The sequence below is a fragment of the Lithobates pipiens genome, unplaced genomic scaffold (assembly GCF_037356315.1).
Source record: "Lithobates pipiens isolate NorthernLeopardFrog02 unplaced genomic scaffold, aLitPip1_a1.2 Scaffold_19, whole genome shotgun sequence".
Classification (NCBI taxonomy): Eukaryota; Metazoa; Chordata; class Amphibia; order Anura; family Ranidae; genus Lithobates; species Lithobates pipiens.
The window spans coordinates 473,755,531-473,776,673 of NW_027507764.1; the positions used below are offsets into that span (position 1 = coordinate 473,755,531).

At 41.5% G+C, this 21,143-nt stretch overlaps 1 pseudogene; it reads left to right on the top strand.

Annotated features, from left to right (window-relative positions):
* The first annotated feature begins 907 nt into the window (after positions 1–907).
* On the top strand, positions 908–3,929 carry LOC143998088 (H(+)/Cl(-) exchange transporter 3 pseudogene; annotated as a pseudogene).
* Positions 3,930–21,143: the final 17,214 nt, after the last annotated feature.

A 21,143-nucleotide genomic window follows, 5' to 3' on the forward strand; every position in this document is an offset into this window, starting at 1 on the left:
TCCAGACCTGGACAGATTGCGAGTGGTGTCTAAGGGCACGTCTGCACTTATGCAATGGGCCTCCATCTTTGCTCTGGTGGATGTCTGGAGACACCTGCACCTTCCACCGGCAGCTACTTCTGGCTCCGGACCTTACTAACCACCATTTTGTGCATTTTTTTAGGGCTCTATATGCGTCAAAAGTTGCATACTCTCAGAACGCCTTACTTTCCTTCTTAGACTCTGTCAACTTGCCAACATTGGCCATAGCAGATTGAGAGTGATTAGATGCCGATATATCACTGGAAGAGATTCAAACAGCTATTGGGTGATTGCAGGCAGGCAAAACTCCTGGCATTGATGGTCTCCCTACAAAATTTTATTCCAATTTTGTAGAGATGATAGCCCCCCAAGCATTTCCCTTCTAAATGTTGACTCAAAGATCTTGGCGAAGGTCTTGGCCAACAGTCTCTCTACCATTATTGAAAATCTGATCCATGTAGATCAGACAGGGTTCATGCCGGGTAAGGGGACAGACGTTTTCTGAACCTTTCAATACCACATGACAATCCGGGCACTAGAGTCATTGCCTCATTAGATGCTGAAAAAGCTTTTGACTCAGTGGAGTGGGTCTATTTGTGGGAAATCATGAGAAGATATGGGTTTTGGCCCAAGTACCTTCATTGGCTCCAGTTACTCTATAGAGCTCATAGGGCCCGGGTCCACACCAATGACTGGATATCGGAGGCATTTCCTCTTTACAGAGGCACAAGGCAGGGGTGTCCCTTGTCTCCTTTCCTGTTTACCCTGTCCTTGGAGCAACTTGCCATTTTAGTCATAGAATCCTCAGAGATTAGAGGTTTGAGGGTAGGACAGTTGGAAGAGAAGTTGTCCCTATATGTGGACGATGCTTTACTCTACATAAGTGATGCAGGTTTGTCACTCCTGACAGCCAGTTTGGGTTCCTAACTCCTTTTTTAAAGACACAGATGGCAGCGTGAGCTCTTTTATCAGGAATGGAGCCATCCTCCGTTTAGCAAAATCTTCGCTATCCCTACCACTGAGGTTGGGGGGCCTTGCACTACCTAATTTTTGGGTCTATTTTTGTGCAGTAGTTCTGGTATCTGTCTATTGGTGGTTTCAAAGTTCTAAGTCCAATGCTGCTACTTACTTAGAGCATTTTTGGAATCCCCAATGGACTTGTGTAACCTAATATACCGAGGGGCGCTTGGTGAGTCTGGAAAATTGCAACGTGACACTTTCTCTGCTCTGGTCAGTTGTCACCTGCTCAACCCCGATTTGGGGTAACCCTGAGCTTCCCCAACTTCATACTGTTCTGTACCCTCAGCTGTGGGTGCTGCTGCAGGATTAAGACCCTTAGGGACATAATGCCTACTGGCACCCTGGTAACTTTTATTCACGATTGTCTCTGAGATTTTCTTTTCCGTGCTAGATGCTGTTCCGGTACTTTCAATTACAACATGCTCTTAGGTCCCTTTTCCCGCAGTCACCTATCCTTCAAGCTGATCCTATTGAGGAGTTATTGGCCCCTGGAGATGTAGACAAGCCTCTCTCAATACTCTATAGTGCCCTTCTTACAGTTGATTCACCCAAAATTAGAAAATTGTGGGAGCACTGGTTAGGGGATATCTCCTTTCTGGATAGTGAGGCCTGGCATGACTGTTTGGAAAAGGGATCAAAACTGATAATTTCCGCTAAGCATAAATTAATTCAAGTCTAATTTCTTCACCGGGTGTACTTTACTCCCTCGAGAATCCACAAAATGTTTCCTAAGCCAGACCCTCTCTGTCACCGTTGTAGACTCCAACTGGGATCATACCTGCATACTATATGTTTTGGGATTTCCCTGCTATTGTGCCCTACTGGAAGGCTATTTTTGAGTTAAAGCTTAGGTTACAACTTACCATATCGCCCACTCCTTCCTAGGCCCTATTGGGGATTTCAGGTGATGAGCAGCACTCTTATCATTCTAAACTAATAATATCATATCTCCTTTATTATACTAAGAAAGAAAATTCTGATTAAATGGTTGTCCACGGTCCCACCTGAAATGTCCTCTTGGGAGGCTATGGTGAAGGTGGCTCTTCCTCTGTAAAAAATTATGTATTTAAACAGGGGATGTCTGTGGAAAATTGAAAAAGTGTGGTCCCCTTGGACCCTGACCTGAAAAGTTTCCATTTATGACAAGACTTGCTTCATTGCGTAGTATTGCATGTACTGTACTCATGATTGTTACAACTAACTTTGTTTCAATGTCTACTGGTTCTATGGTGATCATGTTTGCCTGTCAAGATTGGCTATTTGTGTATGTTCCTTTATCTGACATTGCTATTGCTATTATTATGCTGTATTGCTTATTTGGAAATAAAGCACTTCTGTTTTTGTAAAAAAAGAAAGAAAAAAAAGAAAAAGGTTTGCAGCAAAAGGGGGGAAGGGGGTGCTTAAAGTGTTTTTCCCTTAATGCATGCTCTGCATTAAGATATAGATTATATAATGATTTACGTAGAGGATAAACTTTGCCATGTGCCCTCAGCACTTTGTGTACTTTTCAGTGGCTGTTTTTCTGAATTGCTCCAGTAAGATAATGCTATATTTAAAATATTATGTCTTGTATTAAATTTACATAACTTCTAGCTCAAGTAACTGAAAGCCTTTAAATGTTTGTTGTCCAATTCACTCGCTAACAGAAGCAAAGCATTTTGTTCTGTACAGCGTGGTCCTAGATTCTGCAATGATATCTTATAGTTCTAGGTGGTTTTCAGGTACTTTTCCATAAAAATATCCATGTCAAAACATTCAGTTCTTTATTCAGCGTGTTGATTTTTTTTAAGCCTACAAGCAGTGAAAGTGCCATAAATCTGCTTTTGCTTTTGATTAGATTAGTGTAACAAATATAGAAATCCAGAGATTAAAACCATTTTAAGTGGATTCATCATCAGATGTTACTTGGGAAATTGGACTTTAATGATCAAGACGGTAACACTTGCTGTGGCTTCAGGCCTGAGTTTAGGGGAGGAGAGTCCCTTAGTACACGTTGCTTGCTGCTGTGGAAAAATTCTCCTACCTCTTTCCCAAGTATAGCACAGATGAGGCGAAGAAAAGGAAGGTTCTTTCGGCAACTTCAGCAGCTGGTGTATCTGTAGCATTTTGTGCACCTATTGGTAGTATCCTGTTCAGCTTGAAAGATCTCAGTTACTACTTACCCCTCAAGACATTATGGAGGTCCTACTTTGCAGAATTGGTGACTGCTTTCATCTTGCAATCTATTAATCCCTTTGGGAACCATCAGCTTGTGCTATTTTATATAGAGTACCACACCCCATGTTATCCATTTGAACTTATCCCATTCATTCTCTTAGGAGTGTTCAGTAGTCTGTGGGGAGCCTTTTTCATCCGTGGACACATTGCCTGGTGTCTGCGCCGAAAGACATCAAAGTCTGGAAAGTATCCAGTGTTGGAGGTTATTGTGGTGGCAATCATTGCTTTCCTAAATCCCTATACTCACTTCAACACTAGCCAACTGATTAAAGAGCTCTTCACAGATTGTGGGCCATTGGAATCTTCTTGACTTTGTGATTATAAAAATGATATGAATGCTAGCAAGAACATGGTTGATATTCCGGACCGGCCAGCTGGTAATGGAGTTTACTCTGCTATGTGGCAACTGTATTTGGTGCTTTTGTTCAAAATCATCATAACATTCTTTGCATTTGGCATTAAGGTTCCTTCAGGCCTATTTATCCCTAGCATGGCAATTGGTGCCATAGCAGTAAAGGATTGTGGGTATTGCTGTCAAGCAGCTGACTTATTATCACCATGATTGGCTCATATTCAAGCAGTGGTGTGAAGTAGGCGCAGACTGCATCACCTCAGGGCTGTATGCTATGGTCGGGGCTGCTGCTTGTTTTGGTGGAACTCACATTGCCTAAAATAAGTTTCCCACCAGATCCTGCTTAACTGCCTGAAGTCAGAAGAGCCACTCAAACTACCTGCAAACTGTCATACACTGTCAAAACACACAGCATACTTAAACCAAAATCCTGGGAAGACATAGAAAAAACTGTCAAAACGTGAAGCCAATAAATGAAAGGCAGCAGAAGAATTAAAGTCACTTCAAGAAAATAAAACCTGGACACTCACAGAGCTCCCCCCTAACTGCAAAACTATAGGAAGTAAGTGGACTTTAAAATTAATGTCAGATGTAGAAGGGAAAACCCACAAATACAAAGCCAGACTATTTGCCAAGGGTTACTCCCAGAAATTCAGTGAAGATTACGATGAAACATTCGCTCCCATCGTAAAACACTCCACCATCAGAACGCTACTTAGCGTTGCAGCCGGGAAGGGCATGAAATTGAAACACCTAGACTTTAAAACTGCTTTCCTATATGGAGACATTAAGGAGGGTCTCTGCATGGAGCAACCACCAGGGTTTGAGCAAGGAGATAACCTTGTGTGTAAGCTTCAGAAGAGCATCTTAAGCAATCTGCAAGGATGTGGAATGAGAAAGTTAACAAAGTACTTTCCAGAGAGGGATTCTCAAGAAGTAAAGCAGACTCTACTCCAGGAATCAAGAAGACAGATGGATATACATCCTTATCTATGTTGATGACATTATAACCTGTTTTGAACAAGAAGGAAATTAGAATCAGTTCACAAGCTGAAAGAAAATGTTGAAATCAAAGAGCTAGGAAATATTAGCTGCTCTCTGGTAATCCAAATAGAGAGAGAAGAAGATGGAAGTTATCTTCTCAACCACCAACCAAATCTCAGAAAATCTCCAAAATCTTGGAACGATTCCGTATGCAAAATGCAAAGGAAGGGAAAAATTGAACCAGTCTATCAAAAGAGCAATGAAGCAGAACCCAACTACCCAACGATGACAGGTATCGCAGAGCAATCGGTAAACTGCTATATGTTGCCACTGTGACAAGACCAGACATAGCTGCAGCAGTGGGCATACTATGCAGGATAGTTTCAGCTCCCTGTCAGCGTGACTGGAACTCAGTAAAAAAAAGTGATGCATTACCTCAAAGGAACAATTCAGACGAAGTTACGGTTACCAGCAACATCCAGTCCCAAACTGGTTGGATATGTGGAGGCTTTACATTACTTGCTGTTGTTCTTTCAACAACCCTTCTCAAGAGCATGTGCTTTGTAAAAATATATTCAGCCTTTTCTGGATATAACAATGACGTTCCTTCAACAAAGGATTGGTGAGTGCATCGGCAGTTATCTCCTCTGATGGGCAATATGGAATGTCAATAACACCTTGCTCTTGATTATCCAATAGATTTCCATTTATGAACAGATTGCTTACAGTTGTGATCTGTCATTGGCCCACAGTAATCACATGGCACCTGACTACTTGGACCATGTGACCAGAAGGAAGAGAGGAAGAGAGGTAGCCTGAGAACAAAGCACTTTACATTACTTGCTGCTGTTCTTTCAACACCCCTTCTCAAAAGCATGTGCTTTGTCAAAATATATTCAGCTTTTTCTGGATATAACAATGATGTTCCTTCAACAAAGGATTGGTGAGTGCATCGGCAGTCATCTCCTCTGACGGGCAATATTGAATGTCAATAACACCTTCTCTTGATTATCCCTCAGTAGGTGATACATAACGTTGATGTGTTTGATCCTAGGATTGACCCTTTCTGATTGCGAAAGCTTTATACATCCTTGGTTGTCTTCAAAAATGGGAATTGGTTTTTACTTGTCTATCTCAATGTCCACAAAAAGTTGACAAATCCATATCGCTTCTTGACAAACGTATGCTGCTGCAATGTACTCTGCTTTGGTTGAAGATAGAGCGACGGTTACTTGCTTTCAACTAGACCAACTTTTGGTTCCTTCCCCATACTGGAAGATGAATCCACCTGTCCCTTATCAGATACTTTGGGGACTTGCCCATAGCGTGAGGAGAAGCAACTTTTTCCAAACTCTCCAATGTATGATGTTGTAGCAGAAGGTCAAGACAATACCCAGAAATGTGTACACTGGAACTTACTGAGGACATTTGTCTTCAGGGGAGATTTATTATAGTTACATAGTAGGTGAGTTGAAAAAAGACACAAGTCCATCAAGTTCAACCTATGTGTGTGATTATATGTCAGTATTACATTGTATATCCCTGTATGTTGTGGTTGTTCAGGTGCTTATGTGATAGTTTTATGAAACTATCGATGCCCCCCGCTGTAACTACCGCCTGTGGAAGGGAACTTCACATTCTCTTAGACCTTGTGCACACGGTCGGAGATTCGGACAACCAAATCCGTCGGAGTAATTCCGACTGATTAATTCCGGAAGAGGTCCGGAAGTGATGTTGCATACACACGGTCGGACTAAGTAGTCGGAAAATACGATACATAATCCTGTACATAACGTGATGACGTTATTTCGTTACGACGGGACTATGTTCAGGCTAGTAGCCAATAGCTTTGGTCTAGGAATTTGATCTGAGCATGCGTGGCACTTTGTCCGTCGGAGTAGGCTACACATGATCGGAGTATGTCCGATCGGAGCATTTTTTCTGAAAATTTTACCGGCAAGTTGGAAAAGTTGGTCCGTCGGATATTCCGACGGAAACAGTCCGATGGAGACCACACACAGTCGGAATATCCGACAAAACGGTCCGATAGCACACATTCCGTCGGAATCTCTGACCATGTGTACAAGGGCTTACAGTAAAGAATCTTCTACACAGTTTAAGGTTAAACCTCTTTTCTTCTAATTTTAATGCGTGGCCAAGTGTCTTATTAAACTCCCTTCCGCAAAAAGTTTCATTCCTATTGTGGGGTAATCACTATGGTATTTGTAAATTGAAATCATATCCCCACTCAAGCATCTCTTCTCCAGAGAGAATAAATTCAGTGCTCGCAACCGTTCTTCATAACTAATATCCTCCAGACCCTTTATTAGCTTTGTTGCCCTTCTTTGTACTTGCTCCATTTAAAATACATCCTTCCTGAAGACTGGTGCCCAGAACTGGACAGTATACTACAGGTGAGGCCGGACCAACGTCTTGTAAAGTGGGAGAATTATCGCTTTATCCCTGGAGTTAATCACCTTTTTAATGCATGCCAATATTCTGTTTGCTTTGCAGCAGCTTGTCATTGTATGCCATTGCTGAGCCTATCATCTACTAGGACCCCCAGGTCCTTTTCCATCCTAGATTACCCCCAAAGGTTCACCCACTAGTGAGCAGATTGCTTTCATATTTTTGCCAACCAAATGCATTAGTTGAAATTTTTTACATTAAAACTCATTTGCCATGTAGTTGCCCATCCCATTCATTTGTTCAGATCTTCTTGCAAGGATTCCACATCCTGCAGGGAAATTATTGCCCTGCTTAGCTTAGTGTCGTCTGCAAATACAGAGATTGAACTGTTTACCCCATCCTCCAGGTCCTTTATGAACAAATTAAACAGGATTGGTCCCAGCACAGAACCCTGGGGGACCCCACTACCCACGCCTGACCATTCCGAGTACTCCCCATTTATCACCACCCTCTGAACTCACCCTTGTAGCTAGTTTTAAATCCATGTACTCACCTTATGGTCCATCCCAAGGGATCTACGTTGTACAGAAAACGTTTATCTGGAACTGTGTCAAATGCTTTTGCAACAGATACATCACATCTACGGGCCTTCCTTTATCTAGCTGGCAGCTCACTTGCTCATAGAAGGTTAATAGAGTGGTTTGGTAAGAACAATTCTTCATGAAGCCATGCTGATTACTGCTAATGATACCGTCTTCTTTACTAAAATCTTGTATATAGTCCCTTATCGTCCCCTCCAAGAGCTTGATGTTAGGCTAGCTGTTCTGTAATTCCCAGGGATGTATTTTGGCCCTTTTTTAAATATTGGTGCTACATTGGCTTTTCTCCAATCAGCTGGTACCATTCCAGTTAGTAGACTGTCAGTACAAATTAGTAACATTAGCCTGGCAATTACTTGACTGAGTTCCTTAAGTACCCTTGGGTGCAAGCCATCTGGTCCCGGTGATTTATTAATAATATATTTCCCAAGTCTATTTCTAATTCTGTCGTCTGTTAGCCATGAGGGTGCTGTGTCATGAGGACAAACACTGCAGTTTTGGTTAGGATTTGGTTACTGAAGCCCCCAATTCCCTCGTGAAGACTGAGGAGAAGAATAAATGCAATACCTTTGTCATTTCCCCATCCTTTGTATCCAGATGTCCTTACTCATTCTTTATGGCACCAATATGGTCTGTCCTCTTTTTTTACTGTTTATATACTTAAAGAATTTCTTTGGATTTTTTTTTACTCTCCTCTGCTACGTGTTCCATCTTAGCCACCCTAATTGCACCTTTACATATCTTGTTGCATTCTTTGTAAAGTCTGAATGCTGATGATGATCCCCCAGTCTTGTATTTTTTGAAGGCCTTCTCCTTTGCTTTTATATGCATTTTTACATTGGAGTTAAGCTATCCAGGACTTTTGTTCGCTCTTTTAAATTTATTTCTCAATGGGATACACTGGCTAATGCCCTTATTTAACCACTACAATACAGGACACTTTCACCCCCTTCCTTCCCAGCCCAATTTTCAGCTTTCAGCGCTCTAGCGCTTTCAGTGACAATTGCGCGGTCATGCTACACTGTACCCAAATGAAATTGTTATCATTTTGTTCGCACAAATAGAGCTTTATTTTGGTGTTATTTATTCACGACTCCGTTTTTTTTTTTGCGATATAAGCGCAAAAATAGCGGAAATTTGGAAAAAAAACTATATTTTCTTTTTTCTATTTGAAAAGAAATCCAATAAAATCAAATTTTGTCATAAATTTAAGCCAAAATGTATTCTGCTACATGTTTTTGGTAAAAAAAATTCCGTTAAGTGTATAATAATTGGTTTGTGTGATCACGGACATATGTACGCAAATGATCATGTACATATGTGTGCAGGTGATCACGTACATATGTGTGCAGATAATCATTGGGACATGTGATTTTAGTGGGACATATGTGGGGGACATGTTTTTATTATTAGGGACATGTGTTTTTATTATTTGGGGACATGTATGTTTTGGGGACATGTGTGTTTTGGGGACATATGTGGGGACTGTGTTTGTACTGTGTGGTGTGTTGTGTGTTTACACTACACTGATGATCAGTGAGTAAAAAGCTGTAAAAAGCAGCCCATACTCACTGATCATCAGCCGGCTGCAGCGTTCTGCTCTCCTCTCCTCAGCGGTGACTTCCGTGTGAGGAGAGGAGAGCCGATTGCCTAGCAACCGGCTGTTTGTTTACATCACATGACGGCCGTGATTGGACACGGCCGTCATGTGATCAGGAGGGCCAATCACAGAGCCCTCCTGCCGATCTGAGATGTGCCGTGTCCGGGTGACACGAGCACATCGGGATCGCGCCGCTGCGCGAGCGCGCGCGCGATCCCGCTACTCCTGAAGGACGTTCCTGAACGGCCTGTCAGGAGTAGACGGCTCCCACCCGGCCGTATATATGCATTGGCCAGGTGGGAAGTGGTTAAGCAAACCCATCTCTCCTCTGTGTTCTTTGTTTCTAAGAACATCTAGGCCTGTTGCAGACTGAGGGGGCACCATGGATATTCCAGCAGTTCTGGAGGCTCCTGTGGAATGATACCTGCCTCCTGTGGTAACTCAATTGGACTTAGACTGCAACACTGATCCAGCAATACAGGCTGAATATACTCCTGAAGATCCAGGTAAGGGCGTTGTATTTATCCGTGGTAACTCTCTGACACCTGGGGCTTCTGATCAGGTGTCTATAGATTATCCTACTGATGAAGCTCTTGTATTGAATTATATTGTTGCTGCAGTGCCTCATTTGATAGTATCTCACAAAAGTGAGTACACCCCTCACTGTTTTGTAAATTAATTAATGTCTAAGCTAAACTTGTGTTGTCAGCAGTTAAGACATTAATGGCTGTGTGTTGAGTTATTTTGAGGGGACAGAAAAATGTACACTGTTATACAAGCTGTACACTCACTACTTTACTTTGTAGCAAAGTGTAATTTCTTCAGTGTTGTCACATGAAAAGATATAATAAAATATTTACAAAAATATGAGGGGCTGTATGTGTACAGTATATATTTATTATACAGAAATGAGCCGCGCTGTCATCCAAATCTCTATTATCCACTTGATAAAAATATCATAATATTGAAGGTGAATATTGCAGCAAAGGATGGTTTTGTCATTTAATCTTTTACTGGCCTGTTCATTTTATCTTACTATTTTATGGCTGGAGTTCTGCTTTTAGGCTCGGTTCACACTGCTGCGATGTCCGAGATCAGATGTGATTCGCACCGCACTGCAGTGCAAATCACATGCGATCTCTGTGCGATGCGATTTCAGCCATACAGATACTATGGCTGAATTTGCATCGCTTTCGGCCCAAACTCGTACAGGACCCTTTTTTTGGTCCGCAGCAGAATCGGATCGCATGGGTGTTCACATGTCCTGTCAGAGTTTGCAGATTGCACTGCGATATGCGAACTGATTTGGGGGTGTCATTAACTTTTAATCGCATTTCCCAGCAGTTCGCGTAGGGCAGTGTGTACTGCCATTGGGAGACATGCGATGCGGGAACCCGCATAGGATTCGCAGCGTTCTCGCATCGCAGCAGTGTGAACCTAGCCTTAATCTGCCTTTCAGGCCAACAAAAGCCAGTCTCTGCTCACAGTGCTTCCTGTATGGCCTATTGATGCACCTATGGAAGGTGAATTAATATATTGATTCCAAACGCATATATAGGGCTCATGTCAGCAGGCATTTTTGTCAAATGCTAATTTTGCTACACAAAACCATGTATTCCAAAGGCATATGCAGCATTTTAAGAAAAGGCTACATTTGGCTTTGCAGATAGCTGAAACGCAACTCTATAGGACATGCTTTGTTCAAAGAAATGCAGTGCAACACAAAGCATGTCTCTTAACTGCAATGTGTATTGCTAAATTAAAGTTAAACATGCATTCCAAAAGTACGTTAAACTTTTTTTTATGCTTTTTTTTAATCAATCATATATTTTGCAATATAAACCACAAGGGGGGGCTATTCACTAAATACCAAAGTCTCTTGCTGCTGCTACCAGGCTAACAAAACACAGTGCACATATGGAAATATATTGTTTTCTATTTTTTTATTTTTTTTTTATATTCAGGACAGACTAAAACATTTTATATTTTCATACATTTTTTTAAATGACGTTAAAATTAAATATTGCATATGATAGCATTTTATTTAGATAATTAAAATATTAAAACACTTTAGAAAACCCATAAAATATATCTATAGTCAAATCTTTTTTTTTTTTTTTTTTTTTACAGGGCTGGGCTAAAGACCCTGTCAGTGCATTTTGTGCCATTTTAGCCCAGTTGGGGAGATTTATCTTCACTTCTTGTCTTATAGGTGCAACAGGAAAAGGACTGGAAATCTCCCTAAAGTGAAGGAAGGTGTTACCTTACCTTTTGTTTCAGTGACAGCTCTTAATTTTTTATTTCCCCTCACGTTCTGTTCATATGCATACCTTCCAACACCTTCCAACACTTCCACAGGACTATCCTGGGATTTGATCGAATCCACTGTCCCTCAAACCAGCCCAAATTTCTAGCACTAGTGTTGGTTGCAATGCTCATTCCTGCATCAGTGCCTTTAAAAGCCCAGACCATAAGAGTCGGTTCACACAGGGGTGACTTGTCAGGCGGCTTAGCCGCCTGACAAGTTGCATCCCGTTCTGTACTATGGAACCATTCTAATAGGAGCGACTCAAGAAAAAGGTTCTTGTACTACTTTTGGGGCAACTTCAGGCAACTTGCATTGACTTCTATATAGAAGTCATTTTGCAAGCCGCCGCTGAAGTCGTGTGCAGGTCGCCTGAGGCAGTCGCCAATCCGTCCATCGGATCGGGTGCCGGCGCCGCCAACCTAACGAAAGGAAACAGGCAGTGGAGCCTTGCGGCTTCACTGCCCATTTCCTACTGCACATGCGCGAGTCACGCAGCGCTTTGTGAATGGCCCTGTTGTTTTCACACACATGTCCCAAAAGACAACGGGGCCGTTCACGAAGAGGAGGAACTGAAGAAACAGCGCTGCGGAATAGGAAGAGGCAGATTAGGAAGACTGCCTAGCAACAGGGGTTTCTGGTAAGTAAAAAAATATTTTTTTTTCAAATGTTTTTATTTTTTTTATTTTTAAGAATACAGTATTAATGGAATATTTTATTTTAGGGTGGCCCTCTGCTTTAAGATGAGCATCTTACCCAGGATGCAGTTCTTCTTGCAGATGATACCTGTGCCTTTGCTTAAGTAATTTTTCACAAAAATGAAGAGCCATCTCAATAAATTTATATGGAATGACCGTAGACCATGGATTGCCATGACCATACTCAAATGAGCAAAGCACTTTGGTGGCTTTGGGGTACATGATGTTCACCAGTACTATAAAGCTATTGCACTTCAGAGGATCCTTAAATGGTACCATGCCTTTCATGCTCACACTCCCAATTTATTGGACAGACTCAACCAAACTGGTTCCTTGGCCCCGCCAATGTCCTTACAACTTACCCTACCTTACAACTGGTAGGCAGCTTCCCTTGGTTTCCCTCAGGAGATCACCTAGCTTTTTTTTTGGCACTTGTGGCAAGTTCATGGCAGTGGGTAAGCTGATCCCAATCTATGTGATAGATAGGATGCTTTTGCCATGGACCCCTGGCGACATGCACAGCTCAAGCACAGTTGTACCACCTTTCTTACTCAGTTGAAGCATTTTTTTGTAGCTAAAGTCCCTATTCAACACATGGTTTCAAAATGTTATACATTTCTGTCTGCAGAAGCTCTGGACATTAAATCAGGGAATGCAAGCGAGACCTTCATTGCGACTTCTCCGAAGTTTAATTGCAACACCTTTATAGATTAACGCACTCCAGCTCTGTTGACTCCAAAACTAATGAAAACAATTACAACTATTAACCTGGCAGTGTCCGGTACCTTCTGCCTTGGCCTGCATTTACCCCTCCACTTCTGCCTTGTGCTGGAGAAACTGTGGCCAACGTGGTACATTTCTGCACATTTGGCGGGAATATCCCCAAAATGAATGCCTTCAAGGAAGATATCAGGGAACAAATCGTGAAGATCCTGGACATAGAAATAACTATTAAAAAACATTACATTTCTTGCTCCACGTCTCTACTCTGCCTAATTAACCTCATTTATTCAACGCAGCTAAATAGCTTATACCAATGTATTGTAAACAGCCTCAGGTCCCTGCTAGGCTTGATTGGATAAAAAAATAGCGGATATAATGGATGCAGAAAAATGGATTTTCACCTGTAGAAATAAGCGAAACCGCTTTACTAAGATATGGGCTTCCTGGATGCACTATGCTTCGAAATCACTGAAATACAACCTATTCCTGCAATCCTCATTACCTCTCTTGGAAGCATTTTCGATGGTTACTATCTTAGGATCTGGATATGGAGCAGGCTATAGGAACTTGTACCGATACACCTCCATTCGTTCACATCAATTTTCATGGATTTCTTATACCTAGCCCTTCTGCCAATATTGAAATTGACACCACAATAATATCTCAATACCACTTAGTCAAGGGGAATAAAGTCCCTATCGGACATTAGGTCTTGTCCTTTATGTTATATGACCTATGATTTAGGCATATGATTTCCATTTGTATTCGTAGTTTAGCCCTATTGGGGATATCTACTTTATTTCATCATGTCTCGCAATATGACTATTTATGATATTGGTTTATTATTTTACTTTGTTGCTGGTGTAGCACCCCCTAGTGCTGCTAGAGTGCTAGAGATTTTTGTGTTAGTATAGGTACATTTTCAGGCTTGGCTGGCAGTCCCTGCCTGCAAAGAGCATTTACAAGGATCTGACTGAGACAGTGTTGAATCAAAACCAAAGTGCTATTTGATCCTGGGAATTATAGTTCTACAAGCAAGTGTGCGCTGGAGCTAGAAGAAAGGAGTGTGCATATACTGGATGTACTGTACATAGGTTGAGTACCTAAAGAGTTCTGCTGATCAGATAGGCAATCCATATTAACCCTTCCCCATCCAAGTTCAAATCCTCTCAAAACAAACAAAACAAACAAAGCTGCAAGGACTGCTTCTTATTTCAGGACTGACTGGAAAATTCACGTACCTGGCTGTGCAGAGTGGAAGATAACCAACATTCAACAGCAGCTCCTATGGAGCAAGCACTACACTGGTTAAACCCCCCACCTTGTGGTGCTCATGTGCCTCTCCGTTGGGTGGGTTTGAACCTGGGAGCAATAAGCCTCTATATGCATATAACACTCATTGTATATGCTGCTGTGGGTTTGTTTTTTTTATGCTGATCCTACCTGGTTGTTATTGCTTTTCTGCTAAACAGGGAAATTAATGTTGTGAACTTTGAATCATTTCTGCTCCTGATACTAGGGTAACTTTCTTTTTGTATTGTATTTGCTTGCTGACCACATGCTATATACTGTACATTAGGGCCCTGGCGGTGCAGATCTACTCCTATTACTGTGGGAGACAAGAGTGCCAGCAGCATCTTGTCATCTGCCACATGTACACGTTTACGACAGGCTGCTAGAGAGACCTGTGTTACCCTTGGTAACTACTTGCATCTTCACACTGTATTAACTCTTGTAGAATTATCTTCATACCCCAATGTGTTTAGTGATCTAAGCTGCAACTACATGTGCCGGTTACTTGTATTACACCCCTTTTATAACTTCAGACCAGGCAATGCCAAAGTTTCAAATGCTTTAATTGAATAATTTAGCATGATGACATATACAGACTGCATTTCTAAATAAAGTGCTATCATTACCCTAACATACTTAGTCCCTTCAGGCTTGTGGCTGCCCCATCATACCTGAGTAGGAAAGAGACAATTCTTGTCATGGTTTGAATCTTCTGGAAGGATTGCAAGTTCAAGCAATGCTCCTAGGCAGTGGGAGCTCCTGCCTCGACATCTTGTCCCCCTGGGTTCAGGCCTCCATCCTTTTTTTAGCACACAGAACCGGGGGGTCGGACTCAAGAAAAACCTGCTATCAAAAACCAAGGAAATACAATTAACTTCCAACTTCCAGGCTTGGGCAGCATTAACCACTACCTGCCTACAAAGTTACTTCTATGAGTTTCAAAACATATATTAGGTGTGAATGAGCTGCTATAAATTTCTGTAATTTGTCTTGCATAATAAGAAGAAAAAGTTGAAATATATAGTTTGAACTGGCAAATATGCAGCACAGATTGATGTTGACTGCATTCTTTTAACCACTGCTTTCATGCTCAGGCAGATCACATATAGTGGTCTTCGGAGTTTGGCTTTGGAATGGAGAAATTGGAGCTGGGTCATTTCAGTGTGCAATATATTAAAGAGCCAGTACATCCACAGCTAGTACTTACATTTTTTGAAGATGCTGGGTGATTGACTTCATGGCTAGCTATCTCTTTCCTCATCCTTTGCCCCAAACACATTGAAGTGTCACTCCTGTTAGTGAATGGGAAATCTCATTCTTCCTTCTCTACTATCTCCCTAATATAAAATAAATAAAAAATAAATAAATACAGTAATCTATTCTGAGAGAAATAGACAAGATGTCATGGCAGATTTATAAATGATACTGCTATTTGCCTGGCTAAGATTGGCTTCCATATATCCTAATCACTGACCCTGCACAAGCATGCGGCAAGGACAGTCAGAACTTCTTGGTTAGTCACTTAACCACTTGACCACTGGGCACTTAAACACCCTTAATAACCAGACCAATTATTAGCTTTCGGTGCTCTCACATTTTGAATGACAATTACTCAGTCATGCAACAGTGGACCTATATGAAATTTTTGTCCTTTTTTTCACATAAATGGAGCTTTCTTTTGGTGGTATTTAATCACCGCTGGGTTTTTTATTTTTTGTGCTATAAAAGAAAAAATACAGAAAATTCAGTAAAAAAATGAATTTTTCTTTGTTTCTGTTATAAAATTTAGCAGATTAGTAATTTTTTCTTCATACATTTTGGCCAAAATTTATACTACTACATATCTTTGGTAAAAATAAGTACAAATTGGTGGATATTATTTGGTCTTTGTGAAAGTTATAGAGTCCACAAGCTATGGTGCCAATATCTGAAAATTTATCACACCTGAAGTACTGACGGCCTATTTGAATTCTTGAGACCCTAACATGCCAGAAAAGTACAAATACCCCCCAAATGACCCATTTTTGGAAAGAAGACATTCCAAGGTATTTAGTAAGAGGCATGATGAGTTTTTTGAAGTTGTCATTTTTTCCCACAATTCAAGATTTTTTTTACTTTTTTTTTTTTTTTTCACAAAATTGACATATTATCAGTTTATTTCTCACACAGCATATGCATACAACAAATTACACCCCAAAACACATTCTGCTATTACTCCCGAGTACGGCGATACCACATGTGTGAGACTTTAACACAGTGTGGCCACATACAGAGGCCCAACATGCATGGAGCACCATCAGGCGTTCTGGAGCACCCAGGACAATTCTGACATTTCTCTCCTACATGTAAAAATCATCATTTATTTGCTAGAAAATTACATAGAACCCCAAAACATTCTATATGTTTTTTTAGAAAACACCCTGGAGAATACAATGGTGGTCGTTGCAACTTTTTATCTCACACGGTATTTGCGCAGCAATTTTTCGAATTTTGAAAAAAAAAACAGTTTTGTGCTTAAAAAAAAAAAAAACACAGTAAAGTTAGCCCAATTCGCTACTTAAAAATCCCCATAGGCGACGATTTAATTTTTTTTTACTGGTTATATGTTTTGAGTTACAGAGGAGGTCTAGGGCTAGAATTATTGCTCTTGCTCTAACGTTTGCAGCGATACTTCACATGTGTGGTTTGAACACCGTTTTCATATGTGGGCGGGACTTACGTATGCGTTCGCTTCTGCATGCGAGCACATGGGGACAGGGGCGCTTTAAAAAAAAAATAAAAAAATGTTATTGTTCATTTTACTTTATTTATTTTAGTTTGACATTTTTTTCCCCAAAAATAAATTTTTTGGTCACTTTGTAATGTAAACATCCCTTGTAATAGGAATATGGCATGACAGGTCCTCTTTACAGTGAGATATGGGGTCAATAAGACCCCGCATCTCACCTCTAAGCTGGGAAGCCTGAAAAAAAAAAAAGATTCTGGATTTGATCGTATTGGCGAGTCGGTAGAAGCACCGGAGGGCGGCGGGAGGGGGGGGGTGTCTATGGCTGGGTATTGCAGGGTATCACCGACTATGGCTGGGTATGGCTGGGTATCTCAGAGTATGGCTGGGTATCTCAGAGTATGGCGTTGCAGAGTATTGCGTTGCAGAGCATTGCAGGATATTGGAGGGTGTTGCAGAGCATTGCAGAGTGTTGCACGGTATTGGCGGGTGTTGCAGAGCATTGCAGAGTGTTGCAGGGTATTGGTGGGTGTTGCAGAGCATTGCAGAGTGTTGCAGAGCATTGCAGAGTGTTGCAGTGTATTGGCGGGTGTTGCAGAGCGTTGCAGGGTATTGCAGAGTGTTGCAGGGTATTGCAGAGTGTTGCAGAGTGTTGCAGAGTGTTACAGGGTATTGCAGGGTATTGCAGAGTATTGCAGGGTATTGCAGAGTATTGCAGAGTATTGCAGGGTATTGCAGAGTATTGCAGAGTATTGCAGGGTATTGCAGAGTATTGCAGAGTAATGCAGAGTGTTGCAGAGTAATGAAGAGTGTTGCAGGGTATTGCAGAGTGTTGCAGGGTAATGCAGAGTAATGCAGAGTATTGCAGAGTAATGCAGAGTATTGCAGAGTATTGCAGAGTATTGCAGAATAATGCAGAGTATTACAGAGTAATGCAGAGTGTTGCAGGGTATTGCAGAGTAATGCAGAGTAATGGCAGGGTATTGCAGAGTATTGGCAGGGAATTGAGGGGTTAATTTTCGGTGAGCAGCGATGTGGGCACTGCAGATGCAGCCCACATCGCTGCTGACACCGATCTCTTCCCCCTCCTCTGTTCCGATCGGTACAGAGAGGGGGAGGGAGGAACCGGCGTCATAACATGACGCCGGTTTGTTTACAAGTGATCACTCCGTCATTTGATGGAGCGATCACGTGGTAAACGGCCGCTATGAGCGGCCGTTTACCGTGATCCGTGATGCGCCGGGTCCTATGGACCCGGCGGTCACGGATGCTCTCGAGTGTGCGCCCCAGGGGGCGCGCGAGAGCGGAATTCTGGGAGGACGTCATATGACGGCCTCCCAGAGTTAAGAAACCGCCCTGTAGCCGTCATTCGGCTATAGGGCGGTTGTTAAGTGGTTAAGCCAAGTACACACTAACAGTTTTTTTTTTTTGCAACTCAGCAGTCTGACAGCTCTGGATGGAGCCATTGTACTAACCATGCAAGGTTAGTTCAGCATTCTCAATATATCTAATACAAAAACTTGCGCTGGAGAGTTAACTCAAATAGTGAAATATGAATAAACAAAAATGAATAGGAAGACCGCAGCTGCTGCACAAAGGTGCTACAACCTTAAAACAATGAAAAATATACAGTCCAGAGATTTCCCCTTATGAGCTGTTGAGTTCTGACAGGCGGGGGGTGGCTCTAGTGTCACAGTCAAAAAAAAACTGCAGTTGACACATTTAAAAAAAAAGGGGGCAGGCAGAGGACAAAAAAAAGCCCCCCCCCCCACAAAAAAAAACACTTGGCAACATTAAAAAAAGGTATACTGCACTGTATACAGCACTAAATGTTATGTAATTATGCGTTAAACACTGCACTACACTAACACACTACACTGACACTACACTATACTCACACTATATGGACACACTATACACTACACTATACTGACACACTATACTCACACTATACTAACATTACACTAACACTCTACACTCACAATAAGTGAACACACTAATGCTCCTTTCACATGGGCGCCTCCGTCTTGTGGATTCCGCTTGCTCAGCAGGGAATGAGGCAGATGATAGGTCCTGTCCGATTTGCTGTGCAGAGCGAGCACGGATACAGTTCCGCTCCTCTATGGAGAAATTGGGTGGAAACGGACCACCTGTCCATTTTCATCTGATCCTCTCTGATCCAATCCGCCATACGGATTGAAAATAGAACCACCATCTGTCTGGATTTTGTGAACAGGATCGGAGCAGATGGCGGACATGTGTCTGCTAACATCTGCCATTCCATAGGGGAGACTAAAGGGTACGATCAGGTCCAACTTGAAAACTGACAAGTGGACCTGATTGGAAAACCTGTGTGCAAGGACCCTAACTTTCCAGTAGCAAACTGAGCCCTGCTATTTCTATCTCCACTCCACTGTGGGAAGGAACCTTTTATAATGTGGGGTTGGACTATGAGCAATGAGCAGTGATTGGATAAAGTCATCATCACTTTGTCCAATCGGGGCTCTGAGATTTCTCTGAAGTCCTAATTGGCTTCATCCAATTAGGGCCCTAAAATATACTGTGAAGCACGCAGTGCATTGTGCGACACTCGTGGGTAAACATCCCATTTCGGTGTTCGCCGAACTTTTGCTCAACCCAAACCATTCGCCCAACACTAATCAGAAATGTATCAACACAAAATACATAATACCAGGCATAGGATGTTCAATAGGTTCAAGCCCATTCATAACAAATAACTAGAGATAGCCAAGGCGCTGCCATGTGAGCTAAAGCTTAAATAATTACACAAATCACTTATTCACTCACTTACTGAGCAACATTCCCCAGGTTATATATAAACCCCAAATAAAAAAGGGAGAGTGGAAAACACAGTAAATTCAGTTCATTACGCATCTGCTGAAGAAGGAAGATGGTAGGAGTAATCGAGTAATCGAGGCCACTGAATGATACTTTTTCCTGCCATAGAAGTGGAGACCAATCACAGGTAAATGGACCAAGTACAGCCACCTTTAGCACCTCTTACCCAGCAACAATTTGGCCTTGTGACCAGCAAAAACAAAGGAAGGCACCAGAATTGCAAAGCGGGAGGTAAATTCTTCACATAAAATGTAAATAATTAATATAAGGATATGAATACATTCTGGAGTAAAGAAGGATTGAATGAGGTAACTAGTTTCACTAGACCACAATGTAAGCACCGAGGCCTATGCATTCTCGATAACAATGTAATATTCAGTTGCCGGCTGTAAGAGGCCTTGAATTACCCCACAAAAGTTAGGAAGTAGCTGAACGTGCACAATATTTTAACATGCTCTTTCCACTTGTGATCAGATTGGTACAGCAAGTACTACCAACACAAAAAAAAAAAAGCTTCCTACTCACCGCAGTTCCAGAATTAAGCAAAATAAGAATTTGTAGTTATATTTTCCAAAACCAGGCAAAGAAAAAAAATCTGGAACTGTCAAGAAAATATTTCATTGTTTTAGGGTTATATAGCAAAAAAATAAACTTTTATGCTGACTCATAAATGTTTCTGTGTAGAATTATACAAATTATATGCTTCTTTTCTAATAAATAGGGTCCTTAATGTATTGAAACATTTCAAGTATGTGATTTGCATTCCAGAGATAAGTATAGGTTACAAGCTCCAGCCTATTGCTATGGGACTTATTTATCCATCTTTATAGTAAGGGAAAGGTCTTCAATGACTCATAAAACTGAGAATTTAAAAAATAAATAAAAAAATAATGAGGATTACTATTAAAGCTTAACTCCAGCCATTTTTTCAGTTTTTGATAGAATATGGGAATAGGTAAAATCTCAGATTCTTATTTTTGTGACGAGAAAAGAAGAGATTTGTGCTCACTTGCTACTCATGTGTAGTGCTAGGACTGCACAGGAGTCCTCTCTCACCCAAGTCCCAACATGAGCATCATCCGCACCACCGCTTTAATTTGGCACTTTGAAAACTAACATAAATGTAAATGTATAGTGCATAGTGTATGTACCGTATATACTCGAGTATAGGCCGACCCGAATATAAGCCGAGGCCCCCAATTTACCCCCAAAAAACTGGAAAACTTATTGACTCGTGTATAAGCCGAGGGTGAGACATGGCTGTCCATCCCTGTGTGTGTGTCCGTCCATCCCTGTGTGTCCATCCATCCCTGTGTGTGTATCCATCCATCCATCCAT